The 21,437-nt window shown below is 50.0% G+C and overlaps 1 protein-coding gene across 1 annotated transcript in view; it reads right to left on the bottom strand.

The window, feature by feature from the left end:
- The window catches only part of FMO5 (flavin containing dimethylaniline monoxygenase 5), a 241,443-nt gene that overhangs the window by 128,135 nt on the left and 91,871 nt on the right, over nucleotides 1–21,437 (bottom strand). The gene's annotated exons all lie outside the window — the stretch shown is intronic.

Genomic DNA, 21,437 nt, shown 5'->3' with positions numbered 1-21,437 from the left:
GGTCCGCCCCCGGCGGAGGTGGGACACACTCTGGAACTCCGTTCCTTTTGTGGAAGAAAGTCTGAGGAGTTGGCAGCGGCCCAAGCATGTGACTCATGGGCTCTCACAGTGGGGTGGCCGGGGGTCCTGGGGCTGTACCGCGTGCAGCTTCCAGCCCTTCCCCGAAGTCTCTGCAGTGACTCACCCCAGTTATTCCATTGCAGCAGACCTGGCTGCCCACGGACAGTGAGGAAGATGACTAATTTCTGAATTATTGTCTGAATTCACTGCTTGCATTAGTGGTTTTTGTTTTGATGGGGAGGGGGGGACCAGTGGGTAAACTGGGGCTCTGAGTGTTGTTGCTGATTGCCATGGTCCTGCCAGGCTCCATCACTCCTTCCAGGGCATCTAGAGCTTTGCCAAGGGCCTCCCCCTCCCCCCCCCCCCACACCCCAGTCCTGAGCCCACGTGCTCCTCCTCTAAACTCACCTCTCCACTTCCCCAGGGGCCCAGCTTGGTAGAATGAAGCCCTTCTTCCTGGATGGGGTGGGGCTGATGGAAAAGTCCCCCAGAAGCTGGACCCCGCCTTCCCGAAGGAGTCTCCTCCCCCTCTGGCGCCAGGCCTGACTCCCGGACCGTGTCCTCTGCTACAGCCCAGGGAAAGTGGAAAAGTACTTTCTTAATCCTGCTGTGGCCAGCAGCTTGGGGCATGGAGCGAGCGCCCCCGGGAGGGCAGACAGTGAGTGGCTTTGGTTCCTGAAACCTCTGGGGAGTGTTGACCCTGTGGGACCACAGCCCCCCCACCAACCTGGGCCACCAGGGGGGCCTTCCTAGGATGATGGGTTCCTGGGCAGGGCAGCAAATGGGGATCTTTGGGTCCCAGAAGTTGGTCCCCAGGGCAGTGTGGCCTCAGCTGAGACATTGCTTCTGAGAAAGGAGCTTGCAAGGAAACAGAATCTGACCCCGCCCCTCCCCACCTTGGCTTTTAAGGATCCCAAAGACCTTCGCAGGTGCTGGAAAGCTAGGGTGGTGAATAGGTGAGGATCATTTGCCTTGCAGGGTCCACCTGAGAACTGCAGGTTCTCTCAAGCCCTACCAGGAGTGATCCTTGAGCTTAGAGCCAGGAGTGAGCCCTGCGCACTGTCAGGTGTGCCCCAAACCAAAATCACCAACCAGCCAACCAACCAACAGCACCCCTCTGGAGCGAAGGGGATTAGTGATTTCTGTCCACTGAAACCCTTTGCTTCCAGAAGGCTCCGTCGGTTGAGGCAGGCATGGACCCTGAGCTTTTGGGCTGGATCTTCTGTTTACCTACTACAAGTAGCCTTTAGCTTCTGAAACTGGAGTGGAGGGGAACATGGAACAAAGACCAAAAGGAGCACAGAACCAGAGAGAACACATTTTTCTTGCTGTAACTCTTGAGTTTTTTTCCGGGGGGCGGGAGAGGCGAGGGGGGATATGAATGGCATCTGGTGGGCACAGCAGTTGGACGGGAGCTTGGCTGTGATGGGGCATGGGCTGGTCATCCCCCTCATCTATGTCTCTGGCTGCTCTAAAACCAAGTAGACCCTGGGTACTCGCCCCGTGGTGCCGGACCCTAGCTGGGAGCTTCACCCTGTCCCTTTGCTGAGGTCTGTAGGGTTGTCCGGGCTCTGCTCCCCCAGCCCCCCTAGCTGAGGCTCCTTCCCCCCACCCTTGCCACCTTTCACCCTCCGACTGAGAAGCAGGAACAGCCACATTTCTGTAAGCTGGGTGTGCCCAGAGAGGGGCCGTGAGGCTGACTCACTCAGGCACCTCTTTGTTCTCTGCCAAGCATGTCTGACATCGCCAGGAAGAATGCCACCCGCCTTTGTATAGCGCTTTTGTTTTGACATGCTGCTTTCATCCGCATTGTGCTTGTGAGTTGGGCAGGATTTTATTTGACTCTGTACTACAGACCCAGGATTTATGTCAATGAGATCAACCAAGCCCCTGGTTCACCAGGAAGGCAAGTGAGCGGTTCAGCTGGGGTCAGCAGGACAGAGAGCAGGACCCCAGCTGGCCAGCTCCTTCTCTCTAGTTTGTGAGTCTTACTTCATCCTGAAGGCTTTGGTTCCTTCTTCACATTTTCCTCCTAAAAGTTTTAATCATGCACAGAGCGTGCACCAAGTGACAGCCGGTGACCAGCAGACCAGAAGATCAGTCTTGGGCCAGGTTCAAGCAGAGGACAAAACATTCAGAGGAGATAGACAAGGAAAAAAAATGACGTTCCTACAGTCCCCAAAGTATGGGTACCACAGTGCCCTCCTCCAGAGAGGTCTCCTGGGCAAGCCTCATACCCCGGCTCTTAATGCCACCCTCTGGAACACAAATATCAGGGCGCAGAGAGGACCTGGTCTCTTGGATTCCAGAGGCATCTCTAGCTATAAGCCTTCATCTGAAGCGGAAATACCCGAAGGAGTTCCCAGCCTCCTGGGACTTCTCCTCCATCTCCTCCACCTGGCAGGGAGCGATTGTCCCTGCTTCTGCCTGGGAAGAAAAGCTTTCTTTGCCTGGGTCTGAGTTGCTGACCACGCAAGTGACTATTGTCTCATTCCCAGATGTCTGGGGTTCTTGCTGCAGCTCTGAGAAACTCACTGTAGTTCAGTTGCCTGACACTCACAAGCCATTGTCAATAGACTGAAATGGCTTCTTCCAGGGAACTTCTTTAAGAATACAGCAGTGTGGCAAGTCTCTTTCACGCTCTGTCGGTCTGTCTGTCTCTTATTCTGTCTCTCCCACACACAAGAGATGCTTACCATAACTGCTTTCTACAATGGAATCATGATATGAATGTCTCTCATTCTACATTATTTTTTTTTGGTTTGATGTAATTTTGTTTAGTGATTTAACCTTTTTTTAAAAAGACACTTGCACTCCTCTGTTCTTTGCAGCACTGTTTAGAAGAGTCAGAACTAGAAGGAACCTAGTGTCCAAAAAATTGTGGAGATACACACACACACATACACACTGGAATACTACTTGGCTCTAAAAAAGAAGGAACCTTGCAGTTTGCAGCTAAGTGCATGGATCTGGGTATTATCATGCCGAGTGAGGTTAGCCTGGCCGACCCGGGTTCGATTCCTCCACTCCTTTCAGAGAGCCTGGCAAGCTATTGAGAGTATCCTGCCCGAAGGGCAAAGTCTAGCAAGCTACCCGTGATATATTCAATATGCCAAAAACAGTAACAACAAGTCTCACAATGGAGATGTTCCTGGGCCCGCTTGAGCAAATTGATGAGCAACAGGAGGACAGTGCTACAGTGCTACAGTGCTTTTTGGGTCACACCTGGTGATGCACAGGGTTACTCCTGGCTCTGCACTCAGGAATCACTCCTGGCAGTGCTCAGGGAACCATATGGGATGCTGGGAATCGAACCCGGGTTGGCCACGTGCAAGGCAAATGCCCTACCTGCTGTGCTATTGCTCCAGCCCCTAGTTATTTAACTTTTTAATTGAATCACTGTGAGATAGACCCTTACAAAGCTGTTTATGATTGAATTTCAGTCATACAGTGTTCCAACACCCATCTCTCCACTAGTGTACATTTCCCAGCACCAGTGTCCCCAGGTTCCCTCCCATCACCCCCCACCCCCTGCCTGCCTCTATGGCAGGTGCTTTTCTTCTCTCTCTCTCTCTCTCTCTCTCTTCTTTCTCTCTTTTGGGCATGGTGGTTTGCAATATTGATACTGAAAGGTTATCAAGAATATCCCTTTACCTACTTTTAACCCTCAGATCTTGTCCAGCATTATCCCACATTTTTTTTTCTCCATGTACCAATATATCATGACAAGTCCACTCAGTCACTGGCAGAGATCTACATTCCCCTTTGGAACGGCTGTATATTATTCCACAGTATGTAGGCACAGCAATTACCCAACCCATTCAAGTTTCCCTGAGGACGGCTATTTCCTGTTTGAATCTCTTTCAGGACAAGCAATAATAAGAATAATATTGCTGAACACACATCTTTGTTTGAACTCTCCTAAGTACCAGTACTTTCATTGCTTTAGTCCCAGGAGTGAGCTGCTGGGCTGAGAGGCAGATGCATATTTAATTTGAATAGTCCAAGCTTGATTACTTCCAATGCTGTAATAACGAGTCACATCCCGCATTAGCATCAAATGAGTTGGCTTTTCCTGGTATCCTGCACATCCTCAGGGCACAGCATATTGAAAAGTTTCCTCCAGTCTGGGGGATCCAGTGGATTTCGAGTTACGAGAGTATGTGGACTCTTTAGGTGTGGGGAGATGGGAGTCTTGGCCCCTCATCCATTTCAGCCAGAGGTGGGTGGTTTTCATAAATAAGGTTCCCCAATGATTCCCTCCCCGCCCCCCCCCCCCCCCGTCTGCACTGGCTCTATATTTTTTTTTGGGGGTCACACCTTGGGATGCTCAGGGGTTACTCCTGGCTCTGTGCTCAGGAATTATTCCTGGCGGTGCTCAGGGGACCATATGGGATGCTGGGAATCAAACCCAGGTCGGCCGTGTGCAAGGCAAACGCCCTACCGGCTGTGCTATTGCTTCAGCCCCCGGCACCAATTTTTCATATGATTTCAGGGCCACACCTGGTATGCTCAGGTGTGACCGCTGGCCATGCTTGGGGGCCCCTCTGCTGGGCTGAGGACTGACCTGGCCTGTCTGTCTGCCCGGAGCCTTCCCTTGGGTCCTGTCCTGCTTTGGTACTCTCTGTCCTCCCCAGCGCAGATGAAATGCCTTCCTGTCCTTGCCCAGTTTTATTGCGAAACCATTGACATTCGGGAAGGGCTCCAGGCACAAAGGCAGACAGGAAAGCCCGCATCCCAGCTGAGTGGTGCCTGGCCTCGGGGGCTGGAGGGGCTGGAGAGGCCAAACACCACAGGGGAGCAGGCAAGGCCCCAAGGCCATGAGGGGTTTGTTGGGTTGTGGGGGTGTTGCATGTAAGAGGGGGGGCCCTGTGCTGCACCCCATTCCTGAAGGCAGTGCCCGTCTCCCTGGCACCTTGGCACAAAATCTAAAGCCTGGGACAGATGATGGCAGGCAAAGCCCCCTATGTCTGTTGGCTGTGCTGGGGACAGGACGGCTAGCACGAGGGGTCTGGGGGAGGTACTGGCTGTTGCCCAGTGGGTGTCCAGCAAGCCTTTCCTCTCTTAGTACCCCTTCCAGTCAACTCCCTCACCCCCATGCCACCTCACAAAAGTGATGCTGCCCCCTGAGGAGGCCTCTAGACTGGAACTGTGGCTCTGGGTTGGAAACCTACTGGGGGCCTCTCACTGCATGCTTCTCGCCCTCCTCATCTCCCAGTGCTTCAAGCATCTGCACTCCTGCCGGGATCCATCCCCACTGCAGCCCCCAGAGCAGGAAGTGGGCCTTCAGGGTGAGGGGACTTTGCCCTGGGCTGGGCTGCCAGGTCTGAGGGTGCCCACGAGGCCGCCCCTCCCTGTGCATCAGCCTCTGCGGCTGTGACTGGTCTCAGGAATGTTCTGGAAGCAGCTGCTAGAGCTGCCCGAGCACGCCTGTGTTGCCTCTGGGGTCTTCCTCCACAGAGGGAGCCAGAGCCTGAGCTGTCTCTCCCAGGAGCTCTGGTCAGGACAAAGAGGATCCAGACCATCGCATTGTTATAGAGTCACTGTTATTAAAGCAATGTTGCCTGGGCTTTTTATTGGGGGGGCAGGGGACACACCTAACCGTGCTGGTACTCAGGTTTTTTTTACTCTGTTGGATCATTCCTTGTGGGGCTTGGGGGGGGGACCTTTCCCTTACGTGCTGGGGGATCGAACCTTGGTCAACTGTGTATAAGACAAGAGCCCTACCTGTGTCTTCTTTTGTTTTCGGCTCACACCTGGCTGTGCTGTGGGGCTACTCCTGGCTGCATGCTCAGGGGTCGCTCCCAGCACAAGTGTGAGGCCTGGCATTGGATCCCTGGCACCGTGTGCTGCCCTCAAGCCCCACTGGGCACGCCTGCCCCCCTACCCCTGCCCCAAAGCAAAAACAAACAAAAGCTCTTAGTGCAGTACAATGTGTTAATATATATCAATAAAACAGAGGGTGGGGAATTAAAAAAAAACAACCTTTGTATAGGTAGAGTTTACACAGGGTAGAATGAAATCTTTATTTCAATTATTTGTTTGTTTGTTTTGGGGCCACACCTGGTGGTACTGTGATCAAACTTGGGTCAGCCCTGTGCAGATGCAAAGGCTCTACCCGCTGTACTATCGCTCCAACCCTCAGCTGATTTGGGTTTTTCTGGGGGGGCTTTTTTGGTAGTGGGTCACACCTGGCAATGCTTGGCCAGGAGTGGAGGGGCAGTTACTTCTGGCTCTGCACTCAGGAATTACTCCCGCTGGTGCTCAGAGGACTATACAGGGTGCCAGGGACCGAACCAGGTTCAGCCGCAGGCAAAGCAAATGCCCTGCCTGATGTATTACCACTCTGGCTCTGCTTCTTCTTTTTTTTTTAAAGGAAAGTCCCATGGTTACTCTATCTGCTCAAATGACACTAACCCAGCAGGGCAGGTGGCGTAACTAGGGGAATAAACGTCTTCAACTGTGGAAGTAATCACCAGAGTAACTCAAACTAGAAATGAAAAAAAAAGTTTGCTGCAGAGCATGCAGGACGGAGGCTGGGATGGGAGAATGTACCGTTCAGCCTATCCCACTGTGTACGATGAAAACAGCATGAACACAAAGAACACAGTTCAGTGTGGAGACCGCACCGGCCAATTCTCTGCCAGAAACACCCCTCAGCCAGCCTGACCCTGCCAGGGCCAGGGGCAGCTCAGAGGACCAGCGAGAGGACCAGCTGTGGGCGCTGGGCGCTGACCTGGGAGGGAGGAGGACGCCCCTTGGAGGAGGAGAGAGGATGCTGCAGGCGAGGAATGCATGTAAATGTGAATGTACAGAACCATGGCACTACAGCACTGTCTTCCCATTGTTCATCGAGTTGCTGAAGTGGGCCCAGGAACGTCTCCATTGTGAGACTTGTTGTTACCGTGTTTGGCATATCGAATACCTCACGGGTAGCTTGCCAGGCCTTGCCGTGTGGGCAAGATACTCTCAGTAGGTTGCAGGGCTCTCTGAGAGGGGCGGAGGGATGAACCTGGCTTGGCCAGGCCGGCGGCACGCAATGCAAACGCCCTACCGCTGTGCTATTACTCCAGCCCCCTATGTGAACGTGCAGAACATAGAGCTTTTTTGTTAGTGGTGTTACTTTTGGTTCACACCCGGCAATGTTCAGGGGTTACTCCTGGCTCTTCTCTTAGGAATTACTCCTGTAAGTGTTCTGGGAACTATATTTAGTGCCAGGGATGGAACCCGGGTCGGTGGTGTCCAAGGCAAATGCCCTCCTTGCTGTCCTATCTCTCCAGCTCCTAGAGCTTTTAAGAAAAATAAAGTAATTTGGTTCTTTTTTTTTTTCTTTTTGGGTCACACACGGCGATGCTCAGGGGTTACTCCTGGCTCATGCACTCAGGAATCACTCCTGGTGGTGCTTGAGGAACCATATGGAATGCGGGGAATGCAAACCATATGCAAACCATATGGAATGCTGGGAATGCAAATGCCTTACCCACGGTGCTATCGCTCCAGCCCCAGGAATTTGGTTAAATAGTGTTATTTGGACTGGAGAGATAGTATAGTGGGTAGGGTGCTTGAGTTGGCCGCAGCTGACCCAGGTTTGATCTGGGTTAGGCACCCCAGATGGTCTTTGGAGTCCAGCCAGGAGTGATCCCTGAGCATAGAACCAGTTGTTAGCCCAGAGTGCAGCCAGATTGGCCCATAAACAAAACCAAAATAAACAAAGAACCCCAAGAGCATTATTTGGGGGCTGTAGAGTTAGCGCAGGGTTTAAGGCACTTGCCTTGCATGTAGCTGACTGATTTCATTCCCAGCATTTCATACAGTTCCTGAGCGTCGCCAGGAGTGATCCTTGAACACCATCAGGGGTGGCCCTCAAAACAAACAAACAGAAATCCCAGACCTGTTGAGTGCTAGGTACCAAGAGGACAGATCCCCAGCTGATTTCTCCTGGTTTCCTGCATCTCCGTGCTGACTGCGTCATTGGTCTCTCTGCTCTTTCTCTTCTGTTCTGTGGGGACCGGTCTGCCCCTCCATCCTCCACAATTCAGTCTTCTGGGAGCCTTGACTTACAGGTGGCAACTTTCCAGCCCACCCTACATTAATGCAGGGGAGCCCTTGGCTAGGATGCTTGTCCTATGTGTTGTTCTCTGGGGAGAGAGAAAAGCGGGGGTGGAACAAGGTTGTGCCTTTGTGTGAGTATGAATATGTGCCTTTATTCATGTGTGGCAGTGTGTGTATGTGTGTGTGTGTGTGTGTGTGTGTGTGTGTGTACGTGTGTGGCAGTGTGTGTGCCCACTGTCCCTGGTTACTCCTGGACAATCAGCAGAGGACGCTCAGGACAGAGACAGATGTTTCTACTTCCGGGAAGCCTGAAGTGGGTTCTGCCTGGACCTGGGTGCCCATGGGGGTAGAGTGAGGAGGGGTGTTGGGGTGAAGAGTGAGAGAGGTCATGGGGTAAAGCGAGGGAGGTTGTGAGGGGTGTGGGGAAGAGTTTGGGGTGTCTGGCTCCCAACCCTGCCACCAGCCCCCCTGGACTCTGAACAGCTGCCCACTGCATCCCACCGCAGGCCACAGTGTGCTGCTCTGACCTCCTGGCCCCCGGGGCCCCCTCACTGTGACCCTTACCAGAGGCCTGCTGGAACTGAGCTCCCAGCAGCAGGGGGAAAGACGAGGGAGGTCACCTCCCAGGTGCCAGAGGTCAGACTTTTCGTTACATTCTCTGTAAACATCTGTGGAACTGCAGCGTGCCAATCTCAGAACGGCTCCCGCCAGGCAAGTGCAGGGAGTAAGTGCCCATTTGGTGTGGATTAACTCTTGCTTGAGGCTCAGTGAGGCCTGGCTCAAGCTTTTTAATTTGTTTTTGGCCTGGGACCCCCAGCTAGGGGCTCGGGGGCTGCCCTGGCCCAGTTGTTCTCAGCAGGAGCAAACCTGGGCCTCCTGAGGCCGAGCACAGGCTTGTCCTTTAGCCCTCTCTGCCCTGGCAGGTTCTTGAGAAACTTTTCCCTACTCCCTTACTTACCCAGAATTGGGATTTTTACAAGAAATACCCTTTCTCTCCAATCAATAAGGCACAGTGCCGTGACCTGCGCGGCCAAGTCGAACAGGGTCCCCGAGGTGGAGGGAGAAGGGCCACTGGGTAAGGAGGGTCAGACAAACAATGCTCACGCAGTGTCTTTATTGAACAAGCAACAGACTTTTATAGGTCTCTAGAGGGAAACAGACGTTGGAAAAATATACAGGAATGTTCAGGATACATAAGTTTAGAATGTCCTGAGCTTCCAGACGTCAATGATGTTTTCTATAATTACATAGTTTCAATGATATTTTCCTTGGTTATATATTGATACACCTTAGCAACATGTTCTGCCACCAGAACAAGGAAAGTGCCCACTAGAAAAACAAGAAAGTCAGCCCTTACTTAGAATGTATAACCCCAAGACAATGGTTTCTATAAACCAGCCTTTAGACAACACATCCCCAGGATGAGAACTTTCTTTATTTTTCCTTCCTTCCTTTCTTTCTTTCTTTCTTTCTTTCTTTCTTTCTTTCTTTCTTTCTTTCTTTCTTTTTTTCTTTCTGGGTCACACCCGGTTGATGCACAGGGGTTACTCCTGGCTTTGCACTTAGAAATTAGTCCTGGCAGTGCTCAGGGAACCATATGGGATGCTGGGAATTGAGCCCGGGTCGGCCACGTGCAAGGCAAACGCCCTACCCACTGTACTATCACTCTAGCCCCGAGAAGAACTTCCTTAATATTAACTAGCACAGGCTCCCAACACCAAAGCAAGCACATGATGGTACAGGTTTGGTCTTTACCGCATGTGTAAGCCCTACCCTTCCCCTTTTCCATCTTATTCCACCCCTTGAACTTGGGAGACCCTGAATCTAAAATGTTTGTGCAGACCCTCCATATGTATATAATAATGTTTGTTCTGTTCTCCTAAGTCCATCTGCTACTAATTTGATGGCTCCATCAGCCCCAGAAGAACCCAGTGGGTAGAGGGAAATGTCTTGTCTGCTCCCACAAAGCTATGTAATCTAGGAGGAAGAAAATGAAAAACATGCCCAGAACATGGTATAAAGAACATCAAAGATAAACAAGAGACAGGAATTTCTAGAGACTGGGGAAGTGGTCGAGCCCCTTCTGGCAGGCACAAGGCCTTGAGTTTGGTTCCTTGCACCAGCCTCCATGCCAAGTGTGACCCGGATGTTGCTGTTTGTTGAAATCTGCAGAGGTAAAGGCTGAGCATCTCGACTGGAATATGCAGGCCTTGAAGAGTGTGTGAATGACCTCTAGCCCTCAACATCAACAAAAGGGAAGGGGAAAATAAGCAAGTTAAAAAAAAAAAAAAAAGCAAGCACTATTAGTTAAAGGAATGGTATTTTCAAAACCGTAGCATGCAAAACTCAGGAAATAAGGACGGCTCCAGCCCAGCCAAGGCGGCCAAGTAAGTGCCCATTGGTATACGAATTTCTCCTGCTTGAGGCCCAGGGAAGCCTGGCTCAAGCTTTTTTATTCATTTTGGCCCGGGGCCCCCTGTTAAGAGCTCGGGGAGCTGCCCTGGCCCAGTTGTTCTGACCTAAATACTAATAAAAATCGGAAAGATTTAACTACAACTGGGAAAAAAAAGATAAAATGATAATTAAAAAAAAAGTCTTAAAAAGACTGATAAGAAGTGGAGAGAAAGTGCAGGGTGAAGCACACGCCTGAAGCACACGCCCCGGCCCCCTAAAGGTGCCTGAGCCCCCTCGTCCCAGGCTCTTTGGGTAACCCTGGCATTTCGGGGCCTGAGAAGCACCGTATTTAGGGGACACAAAATTTGTTTTTTTCCCCACCCAAGGGAAATTTTTTTTTTTAAAATGAAATAGCTAAAACAGTTTACTTCAAAAGTTGTCTTCAGGGTGGAGAGTTGCTGAACAGCCTGAGTGTGAGCTTTGCCTGTGAGAAGCCTGGTCCCGTTCCTGCAGACCCTGAGCCCTGGTCCCATCCCTGCAGAAGCTGAACACAGCTGGGTGTGGTCCAAATCCGGAAAAAGAAAAAAAAAAAAAAGCAAGCAGCTCCCAGCTTGAACTGAGGCTCATTTCTGTGGTTGTTTGCAGCATCTGGAAACACTCTGGCTTGCGCCTGGGCTGTGGGTGTGGGGCAGCTGATTCCATCTTCAAATAACCCCATTTCTTGTTTTATAACTCTAAGGTGTTTTTGATTTCCTGCTTCTCCTCCCTGCCCCAGTGAAGGCAAGCTTTTTTTTTGTTTTGTTTTAACTATTAAGCTGTATTTTCTGTTGTTTTACTTTACTTTACTTTACTTTTGTTTATGGGGTGTGACATAGAATGAGTAGTCAGGGGGTGCTCTCCAAGGTGTTTGGGGGACCAGAGGTGCTGGGGCTCAAAGTCAGGCCTCTGTGTGTGTGTGTGTGTGTATGTATGTGTGTATGTGTCTGTGTGTGTATACATGCATGTGTATGCATCTGTGTGTTTATGTATATGTCTGTGTGTGTGTGTCTGTGTGTGTATATATGTATGTCTGTGTCTGTGTGTATCTGTGTGTGTGTGTCTGTGTGTATGGGTCTGTGTGTGCCTCTCTGTGTGTATATATGTGTGTCTGTGTGGCCCACCCTCACCCCCAGTGACATCTCTCTGGCTCCTACAATTTCACTTTGAAACTTTTGTTGCCTTCTCCTATCTTCTCTTTTGATTTCCACAATATTTGTTTATTTGCTAATTAATTTTTTTTCTGTGTGTTTGCTGTGGATTGAATCCAGGCTCTATGTAGGGGAAGCATTTGTTGATGTTTTTAAATCTTTTTTTTTTTTAAGTTTTGGGGTCACAACTGGCAGTGCTCAGGGGTTACTTCTGACTCTAAACTCAAGAATCATTTATGGCAGTGCCCTGAGGACCATATGGGATGCTGGTAATTGAACCCGACTTGGTTATGTGCAAGGCAAATGCCCTACCTGTTGTATTATTGCTCTAGCCCCTGGAAAATTTTAATGTAGTCTATAGTTCTTTGATATGTCTCATATATACATATATCTCATATATTCATATATACAAATGAAACTGTTTTCAGATTTTAAAAAAATCTGAATTATTGTTCCTCTAGCAACAAAAATCTGTGAATATTTTGGCATTCCCGAATCACATAATATGCTAGGATACTGGAATATAGGAAACAGGTACCATAATCATTCTTGTAAACAAAAGAACAATCAAATTCTCATCGAGGGCCCTTGGAAGCTTAGAAGAGGGAACGCAAGTTTGCCCACAAAATGAACTTCAGGGCTGGAGAGATAGCACAGTGGAGAGGGTGTTCGCCTTGCACCTGTCCAACTTGGGTTTGATTCCAGCATCCCACACGGTCCCCTGAGCCTGCCAGAAGTAATTCCTGAGTGGAGAGGCAGGAGTAACCCCTGTGCATCGCTGTGTGTGGTCACAAAACAAAATGGGGGAAAAAAAAGAAGTGAGCTACGGGATGGTGTCAAACTCTAATGCATGTCCCATCCCATAAGCTTTTCTGATCTTCCCAAACATTCCTACAAACACATCCTTTCTGTTTTAATAGCCACACGCCCTTCCTCCCAGATGTTTCGTGCTTGCTAATGTCCCCGTGTTGGACACAGTTCTGGCTGGGTACCCTTTCTTCCTTTCTCCTCCTCCTCTTCCTCCTCCTCCTCCTCCTCCTCCTCCTCTTCTTCCAAACACACTCTTCTGTGGCAAATACACTCATAAATACATTTTCACAGCCTGTGAATCCTTTCTTTGGGAGGTGGGGGTGGGCATACCTGACAATATTCAGGAGCTACTTTCAGCCCCGTGCTGGGGTTCCCCTCAACCTACCAGAGGTGCTTCAGGACCACACAGAGCCAGAGCTTGAACCCTGGCCTTCTGCATGCAAAGCACATACTCGGCCGGTTGAGCTCCCTCCAGCCCTGCCAGCTCCTCTGGGAGGTGAATGTGATCAGATCAGAGTCATTTCTGTGGCCGGTGCTTCAGCGACTTGTTATTTTGCATTCTGAAAAGAGGCTTTGCAGACAGCTCAACCCTTGATGTTAGATTAGGAACGTGCAAGGAGGTAGGAGGCAGAACCTGATCAGGAAATCACTGAATGTGGCAGGCGAGCTCACCTCAGAGAGTCGATGGAGGGAGGGCACCTGCCTTTGCTGTGACAATGGTATGAATCCTGGCATTAGGATTCACCCCAAGCCCCCTCCAAAAAATAAACAAAAAAAAACCCCCAAAAAAACCCAAAACCAAAACAAATCTGAGACTAGAGAGAAAAATGAAAGAAAAAGATGAGTGAGCATGTGTGTGTGTGTATTTCTAACCCTTTTCCCCAAATTGGGACAGAAATATGCCTCCCCCCCTTTCCTGCTACCTCTTCTGGAGCTAACGTGAGCTAGGATGACGACTCCGGGGGTCCGAGATGGTCCATCGCTGGAGTTCTGGCTCCCCCTGCTGGTCGTTAAATCACTAGCCTGGCCTGATCTGCTGGCGAGGATGGCCCAGCAGAGCCCAGCGTTGGTATGTTCAACAACGGCAGAGGAGGACCCTTGCCTACTCTTTGGGATCAAGCAAGTAGAGCAGGATGGAGGTCCAGAAGCGTGAGGGAACTGCTGAGCAAGTCTCTTGGGCTCAGGTGTGTCTACTGGACCAATAGAGTGGGTGCCATGGCTTAAAGTTCAAGAATGGATTCTGGTGTGGCCTGTTTGGAACCTCCCCCAGCCCCATTTAAGTTCTGAAGTCTAGTATCTGGATGTTCTGGGGTGGGGGAAATCCTCCAGCAGGGGTTTCCTTCAGGCCTCAGTCCCTTATGGGCAATGAGCAGCCACAATGCCTCTCCATGGCATGAGCACACAGTGAAGAGAGCCCTCAGTGACACGAGGAAATAAAGACACATCCCTGTCGTGGATCGGGAGATTAACATTGTCAAAATGGCAATACTCCCCAAAGCATTGTACAGATTCAATGCAGTCCCTATAAGGATACCCTTGACATTTTTTCAAAGAAATAGACAAAACACTCCTGAAATTCATATTGAGCAATAAACCCCCATGAATAGCTAAAGCAATCCTTGGGGAAAAGAAGATGGGTGGCATCACCTTCCCCAACTCCAAACTGTACTACAAAGCAGTAGTCATTAAAACAGATTAGAAACTGATCCGCAGACCAATGGAACATTGTTGAATATTCTGACACAGACTTTCAAGTATATGATCACTTAATCTTTGATAAAGGAGCAAGAAATATGAAGTGGAACAAGGAAAGCCTCTTCAACAAGTGGTGCTGGGAAAACTGGACAGCTAAATGCAAAAAAAAAAAAAAAGAAAGAAATTAACTCAGATCTCTGTCTATTCCCAAGCACAAAAATTAGATAAAAATGGATATCAGACGTAAATCCATAAGGTACATGGGAAAAAATGTAGGCAGAACCTCCATGATATTGGCGCCAAAGGCATCTTCAAGGATGAAACATTACTGACCAAGCAACTGAAAACAAAGATAAAAAATGGGACTACATTAAACCAAGAAGCTTCTGCACCTCCAAAGAAACAGTGACCAAAATACAGAGAGAGCCCATGGGAATGAGAAACATTATTTACTCAATATCCATCAGATAAGGGGTTAATATCCAGGATATACAAGACACTGGTAGAACTTTACAAGAAAAGAAACACCAACCCCATCAAAAAATGGGAAGAAGAAATGGACAGAAACTTCCTCAAAAGAGAATTATAAATGGCCAAAAGAGACATAAAAATGCTCTACATCGCTAATCATCAGCAAGATGCAAATCAAAACAACAATGAGATGTCATTTTGCATCACAGAAACTGGCACACATCAAAAAGAACAAGAACAACCAGTGCTGGGGCGGATGTGGGGAGAAAGGGACTCTCATTCATTGTTGATGATGGAAATGTCAACTGGTCCAGCCTTTTTTGGAAAACAATATGGACATTTCTCCAAAAACTAGAAATTGAGCTTCCATATGAGCCAGCAATACCACTTCTGGGAATATATCCTAGGGATGCAAAAAAGCACAGTAGAAATGACATCTGCACTTGTATGTTTATTGCAACACTGTTCACAATAGCCAGAATCTGGAAACAACCCGAGTGCCCAAGAACAGATGACTGGTTAAAGAAACTTTGGTACATCTACACAAGGGAATACTATGCAGCTGTTAGAAAAGATGAAGTCATGATATTTGCTTATAAGTGGATGGATATGGAGCATATCATGCTAAGTGAAAAAAAGAGTCAGAAAGAGAAGGACTGACATAGAATGACTGCACTCATTTGTGGAATATAAAATAACATAATGTGAAACTAACACCCAAAAACAGTAGAGAGAAGGCCCGGCTGGGGGAAGCTTCGCCTGGACATACAGGCAGAGAAATCGCAGGAACTGCGGGACCCTTGGGAGACCAGTGGAAAACCAAGCACTCCATAGTGATGAGGTGAGCTCAGTATCTCCCGTCCTACCAGCGTCGCTGCAACTTGCCACGAGCACCCTCTGCTGGCACAAAGGAGCACTGTTCCCCTTTCCCCACCCCAGGTAAGACTGACCAAACCAAGATCTCCAGATCTTTGTACCGGATCTTTCCAACAAATCAGGGAGGCACTAACAATTCATACCGCCATGATTTGTTCACACTCTTTCGCCTCCTGAAAAGTCCATCCGGCCTCCCGTATCAGCTCCCACACCACCTCCTTTGTGATATCTCATGTTCCAGACCTGCTTCTCTCCCATACTGGTCTCTATTGCACTGTCTTGTAGCAATTGGTCTGCAAGCCCAGCCCCTACATGGTTACAGATTTACAGGCCTTTGAGGCTAGATAGACAGTTTAAAAAACCGGAGCAGGAGCACACAGCCACAAAAGTGGCTGCGCAACATCTCATAATCTATGCCGCTGCATCAAGTACCAAGAGGAACACACCACATTTGATGGGGTATAAGGTAGAAGACAACTGATCTTGATTAAAAAATATGTGTGTGTACATATATATATACATATATGCACACAAAGGCTCAAACTAATAACATCTCTTTCTTTCTTTCTTTCTTTCTTTCTTCCTTTCATTTTTTTTTTTTTTTTTTGCTTTTTTGGGTCACACCCAGTGATGCTCAGGAGTTACTCCTGGCTCTGTACTCAGGAATTACTCCTGGCGGTGCTTGGCGACCATATCGGATGCCGGGGATTGAACCCTGCTTGGCTGTGCGAAAGGCAAATGCCCTACCCACTGTACTATTGCTCTGGCCCCAGTTCCAGCATCTCTTAGAGCTGACATCAGAGTCTGAGCCGAGAGTGGTGGGGTGTTCCACCCTGGGGCTGACTGGCTAGAAGCCAGGGGAGCAGCCGGAGCTTGTCTGAAGTGGAGGGTGGTCTTGGGAGGCTGGGCCATTGTTCTGTGGAAACCGGGCCTGTCTCCAGGAAGAGCATTTCAGGCCAGTTGAATTCTTTGCGGGTGTGGAGAAACCCGGGGTAGAAAGTGGATACCTGTGGAAGGGTTTTGTTGTTGTTGTTTAGCTTTTGGGCCACACCCAGCAGAGATCAGGGGTTATTCTTGGCTCTCTGCTCAGGGATAACTCCTAGCAGGGCTTAGGAAACTCTTAAGGGTGTTGGAAAGTGCAAGGCAAGTGACTTCCCTGCTGTCCTTTCTTTCTGTCCCTGGAAGGTTTTATTAAAATTGCATTTATTTATTTGGGTCACACCCGGTGATGCTCAGGGTTGACTCCTGGCCCTGCACTTGGGAATTACTTCTGACAGTGCTCAGCGGATCATATTGGGTGCTGGGGCTTGGCCTATCACTGTACTATATCTCCAGCCCGATGGAAGGGGTTTTTATGTAGAACTCAGAACTGCAGATATCTTGAAGCTGGAGAACAAGTGTGGCTCTGAGTCAGGAAAGAGAAAAACCAAGTCCTTGAGAGCAGGCCTGAAGAGAGAGAACCATCACTTCCTCCAAGATGGATCACTCGCTGATGATGAATCTTCGCCATAGAACTGAGGGAGAGATTCAGGGTAAGGCGCTTGCCTTGCATGCAGCTCACCCAGGTTCAATTCACGGCACTGCATAGGGTCTCTTGCAGTGATTCCTGAGCACAAAAACTCAGGAGTAAGCCCTGAGCACTGCCTGGGGTGGCCCCAAACCAAAACACAAACCAAAACAATGAAACAAAACATCACCATAAGATCAGGAAGCTAGAATTCATATCAACCATCCTTTCAGACAGACCATGATGATTTGAAAATGGACATTCATCACAAACAGAAACAGGGAAATAAACGCAAAACAGTTAGTCATAAAGCACAGTAAATTAAAGTGGGGAGAAAAAATGATCAGGGCACCTAGAAGTTTTAGGACAGTTACCACAAAAGAAAAGAAAAGAAGAGGAAAGGAAAAGAAGAGGAAAGGAAAGGAAAGGAAAGGAAAGGAAAGGAAAGGAAAGGAAAGGAAAGGAAAGGAAAGGAAAGGAAAGCAGTGTTTGCAAACAGAGGCGCTTGTGCTGAACCCAGGCTGCCTCAGTGGCTGACCCGCTAACGGTGCAACCCAACCGGGTGTAGCTAACCGGGCTCTGTGGTTCTCTCTGCTCAGCACAGGAAAGGTGCCTTTCGCTTCCCATGGGAGGATAAGATCTTCTCTTATGAGACCTTTGTTCATAACCCCAACCAGGCTGCCTCAGCCTGAGATGAAGTCCTCTTTCTTCTCTTGCCCTGCTGATAAAGAAACTCTTTCATCTGACCAGCTCCTCAGAGCGCCCCCTGTGGGCTGAGCAGTGGCGGTGAGGTTCGCTGCGGCTTTATCACTGAGAGGCCTGAGGGGCGGGACCTTGAGGTTGCAGGTGCCCACCGAAGGGACCCCCAAGTTGCTTCTTCGGGGGTGCTGAGGGCTCAGCTCTGCTCTGGAGGGGCTGGGTGTCCGAGCGGTGTGGAGATGCCCTCGGGCCTGTGTCTAGCACCGGGCAGGCTTTCACTGTCATGGTCTGTGAGAGGTGCAGTGTGAAATTCAGTATTTATTTGGAGAGGGTTTTGCATTTTGGGGCCACACCGGAAATGCTCAGGGCTTCCTCCTGGTTCTGCACTCAAGGATCACTTCTGGTGGTGCTCAGGGAACTCTGTGGGGTGCTGGGGATTGAGCCCCGGTCAGCTGTGTGCAGGGCAAGTGCCCTCCCCACTGGACTATCACTCAGGCCCCAAGACCCTCCCCTTTATCTGTCTCCCCCCTCCTCCAGGATTCTTCATGCAAACTCTCAATTGGGTTCCCTTGTCCAGCAGGTCAGTCTCTATCCATGAAGGCCCATGTCTGGCTGGTGACCAGGCAATGTGCAGCATCAGTCGGGCCAGCCTCTTTCTCAGCCATGTCCTCTCTGCTTGGGGACAAAAGCCTTCTGCCGTCACAGTTCTGAGGTGAGAGGCAGGCGCTAGTCCCCGCGTCACCCTCAGGCCTGCTTCTACCCTCTCAGAGGCTTCTGGGTAGGTTGAGGAGAAGTTGGAGGAAAAGGGCGCCCCTGTGGTCCCATCTCGAATGCTTGAGCCCTTCTCCCCGAGGTGAGGGATAGAGTTACGGCCAGTGTGTGTCTCAGGACAGGTCAAGGCCTCTCACGTAGAGAAACTTTACACCCTTTGTCCTCAGCTTCAGACCCTGGTCAGAAAAGAGGCTGTGAAAATGGCCCTTTGAGCATCTTGTTACAACAGGGCTGTTGGTGGGGCTGGAGCGATAGTACAGTGGGTAGGGCATTTGCCTTGCACATGACTGACCCGGGTTCAATCCCCGGCATCCCATATGGTTCCCCCAAGCACCGCCAGGAGTAATTAGTAATTCCTGAGTTCAGAGCCAGGAGTAACCCCTGAGCATTGCTGGGTGTGACCCAAAAAGAAAAAAAAAAAACAAAACCCCCAACAACTCAAAAAACCCAAACATACAAAGGGCCTGTTGACATGAACAGACCCATGGTTGGATGCAGAGATGGCGGGCAGGCCTGGGGCATTTCAGCACCCAGAAGCTTCTGGATGAGTAGTGAGGCCATGGGAAGTGGATGGAGGACAGGAGTCAGGAGGGACCCCGCATGGCGCCCAGGACAGCTTGGAGGGACCCAACTTTCTTGCCACAGGGCTGTGTTTTGGGGCATGCTCCTACTTGGCCTGCACCACCACCTCATCCTTAAATGGGGGTAACAGTGCTCCTCTGCCCCCCAGGCCTGGGATGGAGGAGCCTTGGGAGCTCAGGTCTATGCGGGTCAGTCTCCCCTCCACCTAGAGCTTGGCTTCTGGCACCCCTGTTCCCCCGAGTCCTGGCCGGGGGTCACTGTGCCAGGACTCAGGCTTCAGAGCGTCTTGGAGGCCTCAAGATGGGGGCACTTGTGGGAGGTGGGAGATGGGGCTGAGGGATTCAGAGTAGGGGAAGCTGGTTCTGGGCTCTGCTGGCCAAGAAGCCAGAGCTGAGGGAAACCCCTCCCTCCCCCAGGAGGCTGGAGAGGCCCATTAGCCTTTGCCTCTGGGTGGACAGGAACTAGTCGGCTGGGGTCTGGCCTCTGGCCAGGAGTCTGGGATGTAAGGGAGTAGCCGGCAATGCCCCCTCCCTTACACAGAGCAGCAGCCCCCTCCATTGTGGACACAGCCCAGGGATAGACTCAGCCCTGGGAATGAGCTTCTGGTTCTGGATGCCAGAGAGGGTCCAGCGGTGCTGACGGGTGTCCCCAGTGGGATGGGCACACCATGGTTGATGGGCAGCCCTACTTGGAGAAGGTCCAGCGGCGATTACAGGCAGCCCCAGCAGAATGGGAGCCCCATGACTGACCAGCGTCCCCAACAGGATGGGCACTCCATGGCTCACCAGCGTTCCCTTGACTGGAGCAAAGGCTTGGGAAAACTGTCATGGCTGAGACTGAGGTGCGACCCAGGGCTGAAGGGCCATTTGCCCTTTGTCTTCATCCACATAGCTCTGGTTCCAGAGATGGAGCCATGTTCCACACTCCCTCCTCCCCTTCTCTCTCATCTCCACTCTCTGCTCACAGAACGGGCTGAGCAGCTCCTCTGAATACAATGCACAGGACGGAGACAGCACAGCAGTCATGGGCTTCCCGTGCATCCTCCCACCCCCAGTTTGAGTTCCTGTCACACATATGGTCCCCTGAGCACCACCAAGGCTCACTCCTGAGCACACAGCCAGGAATAAGCCCTGAGCAGCACTGAGCGTGGGTCCCCAATTCCTAAATAAATAATACATATACAAATAAAGACAAAAACATACTTGTTCCCCACCCTCCCAGGTGAAGTTATTCTCGTACTGACATCTCTGAGGCCTTTAAAAGAAAAAAAATTTTTTTGGTGGGGGGCAAATGGTGGTGCTCAGGGGTTAATCCTGAATCTGCACTCAGGAATTACTCCTGGCAGTGCTGGGGGACCATAGGGATACTGAGGATCAAATCCAGATTTTCCATGTGCAAGACAAGTGCCCTCCCTGCTGTGCTATTGGAGTTCCACACTCAGACCTCCTGTCAAAGGAAGATAGACAGGGAAGGAAAACAGCAATTCTCCCGTCTAATCCCTGGTTGGGGGGGGGCATAATTACAGAGATGCCCCCTCAACGCAGCAGGAGCACAGCAAACATAGCAAGGAAGATGAGTGAGACCCACTGAACTCATGAAGTGAAAATATAGCACAGAAGTCCCCAGTCATTCTCTGAGCTCTGTAGAAGCTCAGAGAATGACTTAAGTGGTATTATGATGAGGACTTATTTTTTGTTTCTTGTTTTTTTTCTCTGTGGCTTTTTTGGGTTACACCTGATGATGTTCAGGGGTTACTCCTGGCTCTGCACTCAGGAATTACTCCTGGCAGTGCTTGGGGGACAATATGGGATGTCGGGAATTGAACTCAGGTTGGCCACATGCAAGGCAAATGCTCTACCTGCTGTACTATTGCTTCAGCCCCATGTTTAATGAGATGTTTAATGAGATCAAAGAAATAATGGCACAGGTAGTCAGCAAAGCACAAGAAAGTATGAGAGCCAAGATGAGAAAAAGCAAGAGTGACAGACATGAAGAATGCGGGAGGTAAAATGAAAACCTCAAAAGAGAGGCCACGGTGATAGGACAGAGGGGAGGGCATTTGTCTTGCACTTGGCTGGCCCAGGTTCAATCCCCTGCATCCCACATTGTCTCCTGAGTCCCACCAGGAGTGAGGTCTGAGCATCACAAGGTGTATGCCCCCCTCCAAAAAAAAAGACCCTGAAATTGATCCCTGACTCAAAAAAAAAGTGTAAAAAAGAAAAGACTAAATCCGTCGTAGCTCATTTCTTTTTCTTTTCTTTCTCTCTCTTTTTTTTTTTTGGCCATACCCCTTGATATTGATGTAAAGAGAGGGGTTCGGCTTAGTGATACCA

This window comes from Sorex fumeus, unplaced genomic scaffold (genome assembly GCF_029834395.1).
Source record: "Sorex fumeus unplaced genomic scaffold, SorFum_2.1 ptg000047l, whole genome shotgun sequence".
Taxonomy (NCBI): domain Eukaryota; kingdom Metazoa; phylum Chordata; class Mammalia; order Eulipotyphla; family Soricidae; genus Sorex; species Sorex fumeus.
Note: the sequence above shows the minus strand (reverse complement) of the source record. Positions and strands in the feature narration are given on the sequence as shown.